Here is a 16994-nt window from a genome sequence, read left to right as displayed (position 1 = left end):
TACTAATGCATCAGTTTCTGTCCTGGGCTGCTGATTTCCTGTATAGATAATTTCATAGTTGTAGCTTACAAGATGACAAGTCATCACAGTTAATACTCTGAAGGATTCGTTTGGATTCATATGCTCTAGTGTGTACGATTTTAGTCGGTCTTACTGCTATAAAAATATCTGATGTTTCGTGGGCTTGAGTCAGAAAGACCTAAATTCAAATTCTAGCTCTGACACGAGCTGTTTGAACATGGGGAGTTACTCTGAGCGGTGGTTCCTTTATCTGTAAAAGGGGGTAATGAGACCTTATAGAAGTGTTGTGAGGAGTAACTTAGGTGATACGTACTGTGCTCACTCTAGTGATCCGTTTCCTCAGGTACTCAACAAAGCTAGGAATGGTTTCTGAGAATGATGCAGGAATCCAGGTTGAGGGGAGCTATCACTACAGGGTGAAGAAAGATCCAATGGGACAGGTAGCTCCTAGGCTGGAACTTAGAGTAGGAGGGAGATTTACACAGACAGCTAGACCAGTGCTTCTCACATGTTACTGTGGATTCCAGTCGCCCAGGGATCTTATTAAACGCAGACTGAGTCAGGTGGCCATGCTGTAGCGAGGCCATACCTTGAATAGACAGGGCATCAGTCACCGGCCAGTAGAATGGTGTGACCTAGGGGTGAGAGTGTTGGCCAACAAGGTCTGAATCAGTTTGGCTGGAGTAAAGTCAACATTAGAAAATAGTGGGGAAATGTCTCTTCATGTCCTCTGCCCATTTTTTAATTGGGTTGTTTGTGGGGTTTTTTGGTATTGAGTTGTATGGGTTTTCTATAAATTTTGGATATTAACCCCTGATCAGAAGTATCATTGACAAATATCTTCTTCCATTCAGTAGGATGTCTTTGTTTTGTTGGTGGTTTCCTTTGCTGTGAAAAAACTTTATAGTTTGATGTAGTCCCACGTTTATTTTTCATTTTGCTTGCCTTGCAAAAGAGGATAAATCAGTAAAAATATTAGTAGGGGATCACTTCATAGATTGTGTAGATGCCTGACCACTGCACTGTACACCTGAAGCTGATGTAGAGTAATATTGAATGTCAAATATAATTTAAAAAGTATATATATTTTATACACACACACGAAGTCGGACAATTAAGTTTGCGAATTCATCCTAGAAAAAGTGCTACATACCTCATTGCTGAATATCGCTATGGTCACCTTCGAAGTACTCCCCTTGGGAAGCTATGCACCGATGCCAGCGCCTAGTCCACCCTTCAAAGCAATTTTGGAACTCTTTTTCTGGAATGGCCATCAGAACGGTCGTCGTATTACCCTTGATGTCTTGAATGTCATCAAAATATAAATATAAAAATCCTTTCAATATTTCCTTTGTCTTCTGGTAAAGAAAGAAATCATTGGGGACCAGATCAGGTGAGTAGAGAGGGTGTTCCAATACAGTTATTTGTTTACTGGTTAAAAACTCCCTCACAGACAGTGCTGTGTGAGCTGGTGCATTGTCGTGATGCAAGAGCCATGAATTGTTGGCAAAAAGTGCAGGTTGTCTAACTTCTGCACGCAGCCTTTTCAGCACTTCCAAATAGTAAACTTGGATAACTGTTTGTCCACTTGGTACAAATTCATAATGAATAACCCCTCTGATATAAGAAAAGGTTAGCAAAATTGTTGCAAGAAGTTCGTGAACTTAATTGTCAGATCGTGTGTGTGTTTGTATGTGTGTGTGTGTCATCACAGGATGTAAAGTACAGCATAGGGAATATAGTCAATGCTATTATAATAGCTATGTAGTGTCAGAGGGCGTAGTAAGCTTGGTGGGGTTATCACTTTGTCAGGGGTGTAAATGTCTAGTCATTATGTTGTTTTATACAACTGAAACTAATATAATAAAAAAAGAAAAAGAAAATAGTGGCGAAACATTTGGAAAGATAAAAGAGGCCATATCCTGCAGGCTGCGAAGGGCTCACTGACTTGATGCTTGATTGTGTCGGCACGATCAGTAACGTGGTGAAGAGGGTACTTCAGATACTCTCTCTGGTGTTTACCTGTGATAGGGTAGGTCGGTATATAGAAATGAGCGGGAGAAATTTAGCCCCATTAGAAAGCCACTTGCTGCAGCTCCTACTTGGGTCAAGACCCCTGGCAGCTTCCCAGCAGGACTCCAGGCTTACACAGACTTCGAAATCAGAGACATGTTGTTGACAGTTAGAGAAGGGGAGACACATCCTGTTTGTCACCAGTACCTCACTAGCCCAGCAGGATTCCAGGTTTTCACCCCCCCCCCCAAGGGATGTGTTTACGCATCCCCCAAACCAAGTAGATTGTTTACCCATGCCCTAAATCAAGGGGATGTGTTTACCCATGCCCCTAAATCAAAGAAATGCATCGCTAAATGCCAGAGGACCAGGCACCTCAGGAGGAGAGAGATCAGAGAAGGGAGAGGGGGAGGCAATTCTACCCATAGAAATAAAAGCCTCACACAGTGTGAGGCGGGGCTGCTTCCCTCTCTTGGGTCAGCGGGCTCCAGGTCTCAGACTGTACTTGCTTTATTAACAAACGTTTGCTGTTTATGCTGCACAAATATCTGTCTTGATTGAATTCATTCCTTAAAGAAGCCAGAGAGCCGAGGTTAACGTCATTTTCATGGTAACATGTGCACAGCCCATCAGAGCAGGGAGGGGACGAGGCTGAGGAGCCTCACTGCTCCTGTCAGGTCCTTTCAGCTGGAGGAACTGCAGTCCTTGAAACGTACAGTCCTTAGCATGAGTCACAGGACGTGGAGAGGCCTTGGAGCTCAAACAATGCACTTCCTGTGACCAGCCTCTCCCACCGGCGTCTCACTGGAAGGGCTTCACTTCCTCTCGCACACGGCCACCGAGTGGCCCATGGATTTTGTCTTCATCCCCACCAGACTGGAAACTGTTGCTGTCTTTTAATTCAAATTCCTAGAGGACAATTCAAACGGGCTTGTCTCTTTCTGAGACAGGTCACTGGTGAATAGGTTGCCCCTCCCCAGTCAGGTCGAGTCACCAGGAGAACAAGATCATGTGAATCAGGGGCTGTGGGCCCGGGCAGTCCCGAAAAAGGCTGTGGGCAGGTACCCCAAAACATGTATATGTCTAATGGAGAGAAAAAAAAAGTTCAAGTTTAATCTATTCTTTACAAAAGGACCCTCTCCTTTCTCATCTGAACCTCCAAATCACTCTCTACTGTCACCATTTCTCAACTTGCCATCTGCTCAACCCAGTCTCATTTCTGCCTCCCTTCCCCCACCCCAACATGGCTCTGTGAAAAGGCACTGGGACTTCCCAAGTTACCAGATCCCAAAACAGCGACCCCAGTTCTCTGTGGCTGACTCTGCCATGTGTCAGTTAATACAGGGAACTCAGTTACTTCACCAATGTGCCCAAACAAACCCACTCTCACCAAGTAACTGTAACTTTTAATGCGGCAATAATAAGGCGAGATGACACAGTGAACGCAATTGCATTTGATCCATTTCCCCCTCCCACTTCCCCCTTTTCTCAATTTGTTCTCCCCTCACATCAGAAAGGACTCCTGGCCCCTCTTTTAAAGCTTGGGGCCAGCTGACTCCCCGAGTCTCGTGTTCTCCAAACTTGAGCGGTTATCTCACAAGAGGGACCTCTCATCCCACATCCTTACCACTGGAGAAAATGTCACATTTTGGTTTCTTCTAGCACCTTCCGCCAGATGTTTGTCACTGTTCTGCCCAATCATTGCAAGCTCCTGAGGGAGACAGGTGATGGTTCCATGAACAACGTGAATGTAGGTCCCCAGGTGTCAGCTCAGGCTCCCCACACTGGGGTCTGGGAGCAGGCTCCCCCCATAAAGGTCAGCTATGAATTCAGCACAGCTCAGACCCCTGGGAGAATTTAGAGCCCAATCCCACATTTACAAAGGGTATTTATTCTCTTGTTCTCGTTCAGCTTTGTTCTTTAGTAATACTCGCCATCCCTTCGTGAACGGCAGCTCCATCTCTCCAGTGTTTGGACCAGGTTCTTTTCAAATGTATCAGCAGATTCTGTTGGCTCTACCTTCACATGTATCCAGACACCACTTTTCACTTCATCCATGACTCCTTTCCAGTCTAAATGCCCACTCCAGTCATGTGGCACCAGAGTAACGCAAACCTCATCTAGCCTTCCTGCCTCAACTCTCCTCCCTCAATCTGTCCTCATCATGTTAGCAGAGGATCCTTTTAAAATCAAAGTCAGGGTGTTGGACTCCTCTGTTCAAAACCTCAAAAGGCTTCCCGTGGCCTTCGAGAGTAAAAGACGCAGTCCTTACAATCGCCGCCAAGGGCCTACATCTGTGCTCCCCGTTTCTCTCTTCACTTAGTACACAGCTCTCCCTTCTTTACTCCAATGTACTTACTTACTTCAGTACATTGTAGCCACCCTGGCCAGCTTAGAAAATTGAAACAATAGCTAACATTTTTTGAGCACTTAATGTGTGTCAGGTGCTTCTCTTTACATTCATTTAATCCATTGAAATGGAGACTTGAGAGGTTATACAACTTGCTCAAGGTTATACATCTTATAAGTAGCAAAACTGGGAACTAAACTCAGTCAGGGACTGGGTGTAAAGTTACTCCCAACCATACAGTATAGATATATTGCCTTTGATACATAGTATTTTCATTATAGTTGCTTTTCTAGATATTCATCTACTTTTTTACCTTTGACCTGAGTGTGTGTGTGTATGTGTGTGTGTGTGTATAAAATTAAAAATTTCTTTGGTTCCCATTTTTAATTTTGGAATTTGAGAGTCTGGGTGGCATGATAGACAATTTCTTTAAAATGATCTGGGGTTGCTTGAAAACGTATACGTATTCTATTTCAAGGACACAGGAGTTAACACATATCTATTAGGTCTACCTTATTTTGGTCTCTCCTATACTTTGATCTATAACTATTTGCACGCTAGTTTCCATCTCCTCAATCTCATCACTTCTTTAAGCTCTTTTTCTGAGTTCAAGTTCTCTCTCATTTTCTCTATGAGTATGGAGAATGTCTGACATCTTCTTTCCTGGGATATTCTTTTGATATATATTCTTTGTCACCTTTTGCTTATTCTGTTCCTTTTGGGGGAAAAGGGAATATGGAAGCAGAAAGGTTACAGATGGGATGTGGTGACTATTCAGCTCCCCTGCTGGTTCCTTTCTGCCCATCACTCATCTTCTGATGGTGGCGATTCCGTCCAGGCCCTCTATTCACAATATCCGGGGCCCTGCAAAGGAAACGGGCTATCTGCAACAGCTGGCGTCTTCAATATGGGTTTCCGAATACACTGTCCCCAAAGGGTGGGTAGGAGGGAGCACATCCACACTCAGATTTTACATTGCCTCCTGCAGACCATGCGGGCAGCACGGCTCACAGCAAAGCCTGTCCTTCTCTGCTGGCCCATCTGCTCTCTCTCTCAGCTGAATCCAGGCACCAACTGCAAGTGCGTTGTGTGGCTGTTTCCCCCTGGCCATTTCTCACTTTCTGATTCATTCCCTCTCCATCTGGAGGCTCCATGCAGAAAATACAGCCATTCCATGAAATGTCTCAATATTTCCATGTTCCTTGTCATGTGAACTGAGGCCCTGTTGGGGAGGCCAACATTTGCCATGGGCCCAGCCAAGCCCCTGGATCATCTGGCCACTCCGACCAGAAGATCTTTAAGTGTACTTTTCAGGGTGGTGACACTTTCTTTTAGGGAATTCTTTCTCGAGGCTTTCTTTCATGATGCCCTTGGAATTCACCTTTAGTCCAAAAACATTTGGTAAATATTCTTCATAACTTGTGGTACAGACTTAATGGTTGTTTCTTTGCTTAACATGAAGTTTTCTATTTATTTCAGTCCTTTGTTATCAATGGTTGCAGTGGTATGGAATGAAAAAAGTCTTCTGTTTAAAAGTGGGATAAAAAAATATTCCATGAAGGTCTATATTCTAGGTATTTAGATAAACAACGCTATTTCTACAGTGTAATCAAATCGGGCCATTTAAAAAGATAAGCTAAAGTTTAATAGGTCATAAACAGAAAGTAAGGCAAGCAGGCACAGGGTTTAATCTCAGGTTTGGTTAGGATTAAAGACTAAGACATATGCGGTCTGACAATTAAGTTCGCGAATTCATTGTAATGAATGATGTTGCTAACCTTTTTTTAATACCAGAGGAATTATTCATTATGAATTTGTACCAACTGGACAAACAGTTAACCAAGTTTACTATTTGGAAGTGCTGGAAAGGCTGTGTGAAAAAGTTAAATGACCTGAACTTTTCTCCAACAATTCATGGCTCTTGCATCACGACAATGCACCAGCTCACACGGCACTGTCTGTGAGGGAGTTTTCAGCCAGTAAACAAATAACTGCATTGCGACACCCTCCCTACTCACCTGACCTGACGCCCAATGACTTCTTTCTTTACCGGAAGATAAAGGAAATATTGAAAGGGAAGACATTTGGATGACATTCAGGACATCAAGGGTAATATGATGACAGCTCTGATGGCCATTCCAGAAAGAGTTCCAAAATGGCTTTGAATGGTGGGTTAGGTGCTGGCATCAGTGCATAGCTTCCCAAGGGGAGTACTTCGAGTTACCAACTTTTTGTCATCTCTCTAAGGGGAAGACAAAAAGTTGAAGACACATAGTGATATTCAGCAATGAGGTATGTAGCACTTTTTCCAGGATGAGTTTGCAAACTTAATTGTTCGACCTCGTAGTAAAAAGAATCAAAGCAGGATCAGTGGTGTGGAGAAATTGGAACCCTTGTGAACAGTTGGTGGGAATGTAAAATTGCCTAACCACTGTGGAAAACAATATGGAGGTTCCTCAAAAACTTTAAAATAGAACTACCACAGGATCCAGCAATTCCACTTCTGGATATTTACCCAAAAGAACTGAAACCAAGGTCTTAAAGATATATTTGCAAAACCCATGTTCATGGCAGCATTATTCACAATAGCTAACCCGTGGAAGCAATCCACGTATCCATTGACAGATGAATGGATAAGCAAAATGCGGTATATACAAACAATAGAATATAATTCAGTTTTGAAGAAGAAAATTCTTTCAAATGCTATAACATAGATGAATATTGAGGACATTATGCTAGGTAAAACAAGCCAGTCACAAAACGATAAATACTGTATGATTCCACTTATATGAAGTACTTAGAGTAGTCAAATCAAAGAGACAAAGTAGAATGGCGGTTGCCAGGGGCTGGGGAGAGGGGAATGGGGAGTTATTGTTTAATGGGCACTGAGTTTCATTTTTCTAGAGAAAGTTCTAGAGAAAGTTCTAGAGATGGATGGTGGTGATGGTTGCACATTATGAATGCATTTAATTACCTCTGAACTATACACTTAAAAATGGTTAAGATGGTAAATTTTGTTATGTGTATTGTACCACAATAAAAAAGGGGGGGGGGAACCCAATAGAATCAGTGGGCAAAATGAAGTAATTTGGGCAATGGGCAGAAGTCAGGCACTTGAGAAACCAGCGAAGGTGAATACGAGGAGTATCTACTCAGTTATAAGTTAAACATATTTATGATGTGGCTCTACTTAAGTTTATGGCTATATGTACATGTACAGACACACATTTCCTCAGCGGATACTAAGAATACAATTTCTACTGTGCAGAAGTCAGTAAAATTGTTTCTTCCCCTTAGAGAGATGACAACAAGTTGGTAACTCTGACATTAAGTTACAGCCAATTAAGGAGTTGGGGAAGGAAGAAAAGAACAGACATTCAGAAAGGTAGGAAGAAAGTCCTATTCTAACAGGGTCCCAAGGGCCAGTCATAAAGCAAGTGACAGACAAGTCATGGAGAAAGGATTGAAAAGAAAGGACTGTATTTCATCACTGGTAATCTCCAATAACAATTCTGTAAAATGAATTGCTCTGAACTGGGCTGGACAGCAGAAGCTCTGAGGGCCCGAAGTGAGAGCCCAACTTACAGGGGAAGCGGCAGGAGCATAATTAGGCATGAGAAAGAATTAGGTCTGTGTTGTTTTTAAGCAACTCAAGAAGGCTCGAAGAGTAAGTATAAGAGTATGAAACTTTCATCCCCCAACAGAAAGGAAACACACATACATATGCACAATTTGGTAGCCAAAATACTACGAATAAACTTTCTTTTCAGACACATATGAAACCATGTACAAAAAAAAAGTCTCAGTACAAACCAAGAAGCAAAATTACACAACTCCCATTCTTGACCAACATTTAGTTAAATTAGAAATGAATCACAAAAAGATAACAGAATAAAAACACTCTCTCCCCACTGCAAACTTTCTATTAAGAATTTTTAAGTCATCTAGGAGAAAAAAATCAAGTAAACTTACGAACAAAATAAAATTACAAGTTCATAAGCTATTTAGAAATGAATAAGGGGGAACACTATAAAACAAAACCTTTGGAATGTAATCAAGCAGTACTTAAAATGCATGTATTAGAAACCAAGAAAGACTAAAGGTAAATGAACTAAGTATACAACCTGAGACAAAAGAACTAATGAATTCAAATAAAGTTGAAAGAAGGAATGAAGATCATTGCAGAATTACAGAAATAACAGGCAACAATAAGAAAGGCTTGAACCAAAAGCTGGTCCTTAGAATATTTCTTAAAATATTTCATAGAATATTACCTCTTAGAAAAAGAGGTAACGAAAATTTTCTGAATCAAGAAAAAATAATTATACAGAGCTGCTCCAGAGACTTATAAAATAGCCTATGTAAAACTTTTACTAACGAATTTTAAAATCTAGACATGCATGATATCCAAGGAAAACATGAGTTACCAAAATTGCACAAGGAGTGAAAAACTTGGATCAACTAACCACAAGAGAAGCTAAAAAGATAATAAAAGCTTCAGCTCCTTAAAAAAGCTTTTAGACACCAAAGGACTAGGAATAAAGGAATAAGAGTAGACTGAGCAAGTGCTCCTATATCCAATGAACAATTAGAAAATTATAAAGAAAGATACAATTTGCAAGACTGTTATGAAGGAAACTGTAAAAACTTTACTGGTGGATATAATAGACAGACACCAACTGACCCACCATATTCAATGACGGAAAGATTCAGTACCATAAAAATGATCATTCTATCCAAAAAAAACTTTTAGTTCAATGCAATTCCAATAAAAACCCTAAGGACTTTTCTCAGAATCTGGCAACCTGATTTTAAAATTCATGTGGAGGAGTGAATGACAAGAATAGCTGAGACAATTTTGAAGATTATGAATAAAACTACGGTAACGAAAATATACTGGTTGTAGGAGTAGGTCATAACTAATGCAACACAAAAGAGAGCCTAGAAACGTTATAAATATTATAAAATGTATATAAAAATATAGTATTCTTAATATGTCCTCAATATATAAAGGCACTCGGTATATGACAGACATGGCACGGAAATCAAAATAGAAAGAATAAACTATTTAGTAACAGTGCTGACACGAATGGTTATGCATATGAAGAAGAGAAATACGACCCCTCCCCCACAGCATACACAAAGTTCATTTTAAATGGATACAAATCTAAAAATGAGAAGCAAAGAAAAGCTCTTATACATTGCTGGTATTAAAAATACAATTACTTTGGAATGCTTGGCAATACCGAAAGTGAAATACCCATATTCATTCAATTGGACATTTCCATTCAGGATACACTGCATAGGAGACAGGAAGGATGTATCTTTGGTACTAGTTTGTTTGTCACAGTTAAAGTGCAAAGAGTGATTATCTATCAATAAGAAAAATGACTAAGTGTGTTATAAAAATGGATTAACTGTGGCATATTCAAACAATAGAATGCTTTACAAAAGCAATTAAGAGGAATTAACTACAAGGTTTAGTCAAACCTAAGATGACATTGATTATAAGATACACCATTATTTTGTCATTAGTAAAGAAAAATGCTACCAATTTTAAGACATCATCGATTTAAGAAGCATCCCAATTTCAGAGATGTAATATTGTGAAAAAATGGAGACACGAACACGTATCAGCAGGACTATTTCTCAGAGCTAGTCCTGGGTGAAAACAGTAGCTTTTAAAATTATAGGTATAATGGATATTTTGTTCACAAAATTTAGAAACGCAAAATACTCATGTGTGTTTTTAAAATACACATGTAAAATGAGGTTGAAAACATGCATGGGAATGATGCACACAGTACCAGGATAGTCTCTTACTAAAAATGGTGGGAGGAACGGAAAGAGGATGCAAGCTTCAGCCACATCTCTTAACATTTTATTTCTTACTAGAAACAAAAAATGGATGCAGCTCTTACATAGCACATATATACTAAAAGTGAGCTTGTCCTCCCCATGAAGGGACAGATGCAGATTCAATCACTCCACAGCATCTGTGTCACAATTATGGAATGCTTATTCGTAAAACACAATAAAGAAACATTGCTAAACATTCCTGGGAGATTTTCTGCTCACTCACAGGGAGAGGAAAGAGAATGTGTGTGTGGGGGGTGAGTTAGTGAGAACTGAAACAAACATGGTGAAGTGTTAACATCTTTCACTGGAGAATGAGATCATGATGCTCTACTATATTATTTCCAGGATGTCTGAAATATTTTTTACTCGAACATTTTAAAAAATGAAACTTAAAAGATACTACGTAGAATTTCAAATGTGAGCTCTATCAAGATTTCAGGAAGCATCTCCTGCATTATATAAACTGTTTCATAGAAAAATACAAACAGCTTTCCAATTCAGTCTAGAAGGCCAGCAAAACTACCTATACCAATACTGGGATAAGGATAACACAACAAACATTATAAGCCAATCTCACCACTCAACATGAATAGAAATACTTGAGAGTAAAGTGTTAGCTCGCTGGATCTACTAAGCTGATGACCACATATGAAATCTATTAGTTCATTACATTAACAGATTAAAAAATAAATAAACTGCCATGTAAACGTGGAACTCAACACACGTCCCAGATTTTATTTTTAAATAACCCTGATTAGACAGAAATAGAAACTGTCTTAAACTGGATAAAAGACAGGATGCTTTCCATTTACTGTGCTCTGGTGGTGCCAACCAACACAATTAGAGCAGAAAAAATATGTTATTAAATATCAGAACAATTAGAAATAATACTGGCAAAACTCTTTGCAGAGAGTGTTCTCTAATAAATCCAAGATAATTAACTGAAAAATTATTACAACTAATAAACATTCAATAAAGTGACTAAAAACACACCATAGCAAGTATAACTAATTAAACAGTAATGGAATAACACCAATATGAGCAATAATAAAATCCATAAAATGTTTTTTTTAAAAGATTCAAAGCCTATTTTTATGAAGCAAGTAATAAAACTGTATTGAAGGGAAGGCCTTTCAAAAATAATCTATCTCAGCGGGCAGACCCAATATTGTAAAGATGTTGATATTTTGAGTAAGAGTAAATAACAAGAACAGCCAATAACAAGATAGTAGTAGAATTAAAACTTAGGGAAAATTTTCAGACGAAATGTAAAAACATATTATATAGGCAGAGTAATTACATTAGATGGTGGTACAGGCATAGACAGAGACCAATGAAATATGAGTCCAAAAACAGATCCAGGTAGATCAACACATTTAGTTCATGAACCTGGGGCATTGCAAACCAATGGAGATAAACTATACAATAAACCGCTAAGTAACTCTACACTTAGGAGAAAATTAAGTTAGACCACAATCACACACAAAATACAAAAATTGTCCCCAGATGGATTAAATGATTGAATGTAAAAAATAAGAGCAGAGTATTAGAAGAAAACAGGACAATATTTTCAAAATCTTGTAGTAAACACAAAATCCAGAAACCATCATGAAAAATACTGACAAATTTGAACTCTCACAAAGGGCAAAAACTTCTGTATAGAAAGAAAAATCACTAGAAGATATCTTCCACGTATTTCACAAGCAAGAGAATAATGCCAGAATATGAAAAGCGCTGGTAGAAAGATGGCAAACCCACTGTTAGCATGTCTGCTAGCCCAAACTGCTGCACCTCAGCACAGTGTGGCTGAAGTCCACACCTCACCCCTTCGTACCCGGAGATAAACACAATGATAAAAAGACAAATGAGAAAAATGGCCAAAGAATATGAATAATTCATCGACTAGAAATAGCCAATCAAAATGAAAACATATGCAACAGTGCTGTTTCGTTTGTAACTGGAGAAATGCAAATGAAAACAAAGTAATTTTGTAACCACTGGATTGACAAGATTAAAGTTTTAGTTGGTGGACTTTTTGGAAAGCAATTTGGCAGAATTTGTAATTTAAAGGACCTCTACAGTTCTCTGTATAGGCGTCTACTTCTTACAGGAAACCCGGCTCCTCTACGAGGACATACGCAGGGATGATCCTTTACCACACTGTTTGTGAAAGTGTAAGTAACCCCATGCCCGGCACAGAGCAGTGACACAAGGCATGGTACCCCTGTACTACGGCTGCTACACAGTGGTTACAAGGGCGAGATCACCCCGCATGTGCTGAGAGCTGTACTGGGACATTAAGTAGGGGACAAAGGTGTAGAAAAATATGGATGATCCTATTTACACGAAAACAAGATACATAGATACGTGTAAATGAGGAAGTGACAGGCTGAAGTCCTGATCTAGTGAACTGACCGGTGATTTTCATGTTTTGCTCTGAATGTCTGTGTTGTTTCCTCCTCCTTTTTAAATTTATTTTTAATTAAATTTATTGGGGTAACATTGGTTAATAACATTCTATAACTATCAGATATACATTGTAATTTAACATCTGTATACTGTGTGCTCACCACTCGAAGGCTAGTTACCTAGTGACCATCTGTTACCATATACTTGACCCCTGTACCCGCTTCCCCCACCTCCCCCTCTGGTAACCACCGTTCTGTTGTTATGTATCTACCTCCTTTCTAGAGAAATTCAGGGAGTACCTGTGTCAATTTTTAAATTAAAAGAAAGTTTAACTGTTAATGTGAACATTGCCTGTTTATCTAAATGGAATGATACAACTCATTTCTAACAATTTCTGTTATGAACAGTTTGAGGCTTGAAGGCAAGGCAATTGTTTCTTCAGAGCAAACTACTAAGTTAATCTTCTTAAGAGTTAACAGTAAGGTTCCCTGTTTATAGTCCCTTTAACTGTATTACACACACTTCTAAAGTCATCATGTTAAAAGTTAGTAGTTTTGTATCTTCATTCTTCTGCTCTAAAAAGCTGTAACACCCTTAGCTCGCTTTGGAGTTCAAAGCCCTACACAATGTTCTCCTGAATTACTTCTGCAAGAAAATCTCCCCACTACCCAACCACAACTCAGAATGTTCATTTTAGCCAAACCGGTCTCCTCAGTTCCCAACTGGACATACCTGGTATGCACCCAACCCCCAAACACGTACCATCTGAGAGGTGCTACGGCGTTTCCACCTCTCCGGACTTTTACACATGGTAAGTATAGGCACCCAAGGGGCTTAATGCAGAAGACTACAGTGAACCCAGCGCACCTCATTTGCACAAGAATTTAAATTACGTAAAATAGATATTTACATTTTTATCCATCACTTTCTAAGATCTCAGTTTGAAGCGTTTTATATTCTTTCAATAAACAGCAAGCCGTTTTAAGTGATTTGAATTCTAGTCCTTTGCAACGGTGTATTATTTAAGGCCATCAACTCTGAATGATTCTACTGTGGGACCTTTGGGCAAGTCTAGATTTATTTGTAAAATGTTGATAATACACGTTTCTCACAGTGGGAGACAATGTAGGGAAAAGAGGCAAGAGCATCCAACAAAATGTGACCGATATCATGTTCATCCTTTTGACTAGGAGATCCCAACACAATTTGAGGATTATCACTTATTCTTTAAAGTGTATTATTTATTCAATCAATGTTGATTTAACAATTAATATTTGAAGTGAGTTCAAAAAGAGTATGGCTTTGGAGTAAAAGAGATTTGATCAAACCTTCAGCCACTTTAGAGATGAAAGCAGAATGTCTGCCCTTGGTTCCCTCACCTGTCAAAGGGCATGCCATCACTTAGCTACAGTGAGGCCAGCATGAGATGACAATGGAAAGCTTTTAAGAAGGCATCTGGCACAGTAAATCATGTTCCTTCATCTTAAATCCAACACTTCTCCAGGTCTGTTATTTATCTACGTTTTAATACTGTATGGTTAATTGGGATTTATTCAACAATTATTTTTGAGTACTACTGTGTGCAGTAGGCAGTGTGGTGAGTGCTAAACTAATAAACAAAAACAAGTACCATCTCTGCCTTCGTGTAGTTTACCATGTTCCACGCAGTGGGGCCAGGCTAAGTGCTATGGAGAGGTAAGCTAGGCGGGCACAGAGCAGTGGGGTTTGTCCTGTTCACAGAAAAGCAAGAAAGGCTTCCTTAGGGAAAATTCTCCCTTGTAGTGCAAGTAAGGAAACAACTAGACATAGCAGAAGGAAGTGCTCCAGGCATGGATTATAGAATACGTGTTATATTTTGAATGTCTACAGACCTTTGTATGCACCAATAGCTTACACCTCTGGCAACTAGGTACAAGGGACTAAAAGATTGTGTAGCTGGCACAGACTATGAAGAAAAGGTAGGCTAGACGCGAGTGACCAAAGATGCAGGGCTTTGCACGGCACCTTATCCCAGAAGCAATGGTAAACTGTTGAAGGGTTCATACTGTTTGGTGTCGCTGCTGCTGCTGGAGGCAGATGGGATAACTGTATTTCACAAGTCTAGCTACACCGTGAACGTGAACGTAAGGCCAGTTTGGAGGCGAAAATGTGACGAGAACTTAAAAGTAGATTATATTGCTGAAAAAAAGTAGAAAACTTCCAGAATAATAAACAGGTAAATTCAACAGGATTTGGTGATAGACTAGATATGGGGGTGAGAGGAGGAGTTGGGGCAATTTCTAGATTTCTGATTTGTATTACTAGTTCTATTTTCAGATATATGAAGACAAGATTTATATATTCAGTTTTGGACATGTTGAGTCTAAAGTATTTTTTAAAATTAAAAAAGTCAGATCTTGCTACTCTTCTACCCAAAGTCCTACAACAGATTTCCATCAAACTCTGAAAAAAACTCCCCAGAGGCATATGGGTATATTCTGGCTCCTTATTATCTTCTGACTGTTTTCCTATCCCTTTATCTCTTGGTCACTTTCACTCCAGAAATTCCCCTTCTTGAAATCCCTGATGTACTCTAAGTTTGTTCTTCCCTAAGAACTTTTATACTTGCTCTTCCCTCTGTCTGTAATATTAGATTGGTGCAAAAGTAACTGCAGTTTTTCATTGTTGAGATTTGCCATTTGATATTGGAATACATTCTTAAATAAATGTGGTTATGTTATACATCATTTTAATGCACATTTCTCGCTTTTTTTTTTTTTTTTTTTTTTTGCTAATGACTTGTTACTTGCTGTTTATTTTATATTTATTTTAGACTATGGAAATGATGTTAGACAAAAAGCAAATTTAAGCGATTCTCTTATTCGAGTTCAAAACGGGTCATAAAGCAGCAGAGACAACTTGCAACATCAACAACAAATTTGGCCCAGGAACTGCTAACGAACGTACAGTGCAGCGGTGGTTCAAGAAGTTTTGTGAAGGAGACGAGAGCCTTGAAGATGAGGAGCGCAGTGGCCGGCCATCGGAAGTTGACAACGACCAACTGAGAGCAACCATCGAAGCTGATCCTCTTACACCTACGCGAGAAGGTGCCGAGGAACCCAATGTGTCGACCATTCTACAGTCATTCAGCATTTGAAGCAAATGGAAAAGTGAAAAAGCTCGGTAAGTGGGTGCCTCATGAGCTCACCGCAAAGCAAAAATATCACCATTTTGAAGTATCGTCTTCTCTTATTCTACACAACAACGAACCAATTCTCAATCGGACTGTGATGTGCGATGAAAAGTGGATTTTATATGACAACCAGCGACAACCAGCTCAATGGTTGGACCGAGAAGAAGCTCCAAAGCACTTCCCAAAGCCAAACTTGCACCAAAAAGAAGTTACTGTCACTGTTTCATGGTCTGCTGCCAGTCTGATCCACTACAGCTTTCTGAATCTGGCGAAACCATTGCATCTGAGAAGAATGCTCGCAAATCAATGAGATGCACCGAAAACTACAACGCCTACAGCCGGCTTTGGTCAACAGAAAGGGGCCAATTCTTCTCCACGACAACACACTACTGCACGTTGCACAACCAACACTTGAAACGTTGAATGAATTGGGCTATGAAGTTTTGCCTCATCCACCACATTCACCTGACCGGTCGCTGACTACCACTTCTTCAAGCATCTCGACAACTTTTTGCAGGGAAAACACATCCACAACCAGCAGGATGCAGAAAATGCTTTCCAAGAGTTCATCGAATCCCAAAGCATGAATTTTTATGCTACAGGAACAAACTTGTTTCTTGTTGGCAAAAATGTGTTGATTGTAATGGTTCCTATTTTGATTAATACAGATGTGTTTGTGACTAGTTACAATGATTAAAATTCACGGTCCAAAACTGCAATTACTTTTGCACCAACCTAATACATTTTCCCCAGGTATTCACATGGCTTGATCTCTCACTTCATGGAAGTCCATACTCAGATATTATCTTCTTAAAGAATCTTCTTTAGCTATCCTACATAAAATAGCCTGCCTGCTGAGGCTGGGCTAGAAAGACTGAATGAAATCTCCTGGCATCTTGCTGTGCTAAAAGTATGTCTGTCACATAATTCACGTCTTACCCTAAAGATTTTTGAAATGTGTGGACTAAGTCTAACTAAGGCTACAACCCAAGTCCAACTCCATGGACTGAGGGGATCAATCCCTATAATGCCTAACAGAAAATAAGGCAAATGCTCTCTTGGGGGGAAAATCACACCAACTTCAATCCTTCATTCCTTTTATACACAGTCCGGCATAAAAAAGTTACACACCCTACAAAGAGGAAGAAAGAAATATGACTGGTAAAGAAA

At 39.6% G+C, this 16994-nt stretch overlaps 1 pseudogene; it reads left to right on the top strand.

The window, feature by feature from the left end:
* The first annotated feature begins 15467 nt into the window (after positions 1-15467).
* LOC109449825 (histone-lysine N-methyltransferase SETMAR pseudogene) lies at positions 15468-16608 on the top strand (annotated as a pseudogene).
* The last annotated feature ends 386 nt before the right edge of the window (positions 16609-16994 follow it).

Source organism: Rhinolophus sinicus, chromosome 16 (assembly GCF_057876585.1).
Source record: "Rhinolophus sinicus isolate RSI-liver-muscle chromosome 16, RSI-T2T, whole genome shotgun sequence".
In the NCBI taxonomy this organism is placed as follows: Eukaryota; Metazoa; Chordata; class Mammalia; order Chiroptera; family Rhinolophidae; genus Rhinolophus; species Rhinolophus sinicus.
Note: the sequence above shows the minus strand (reverse complement) of the source record. Positions and strands in the feature narration are given on the sequence as shown.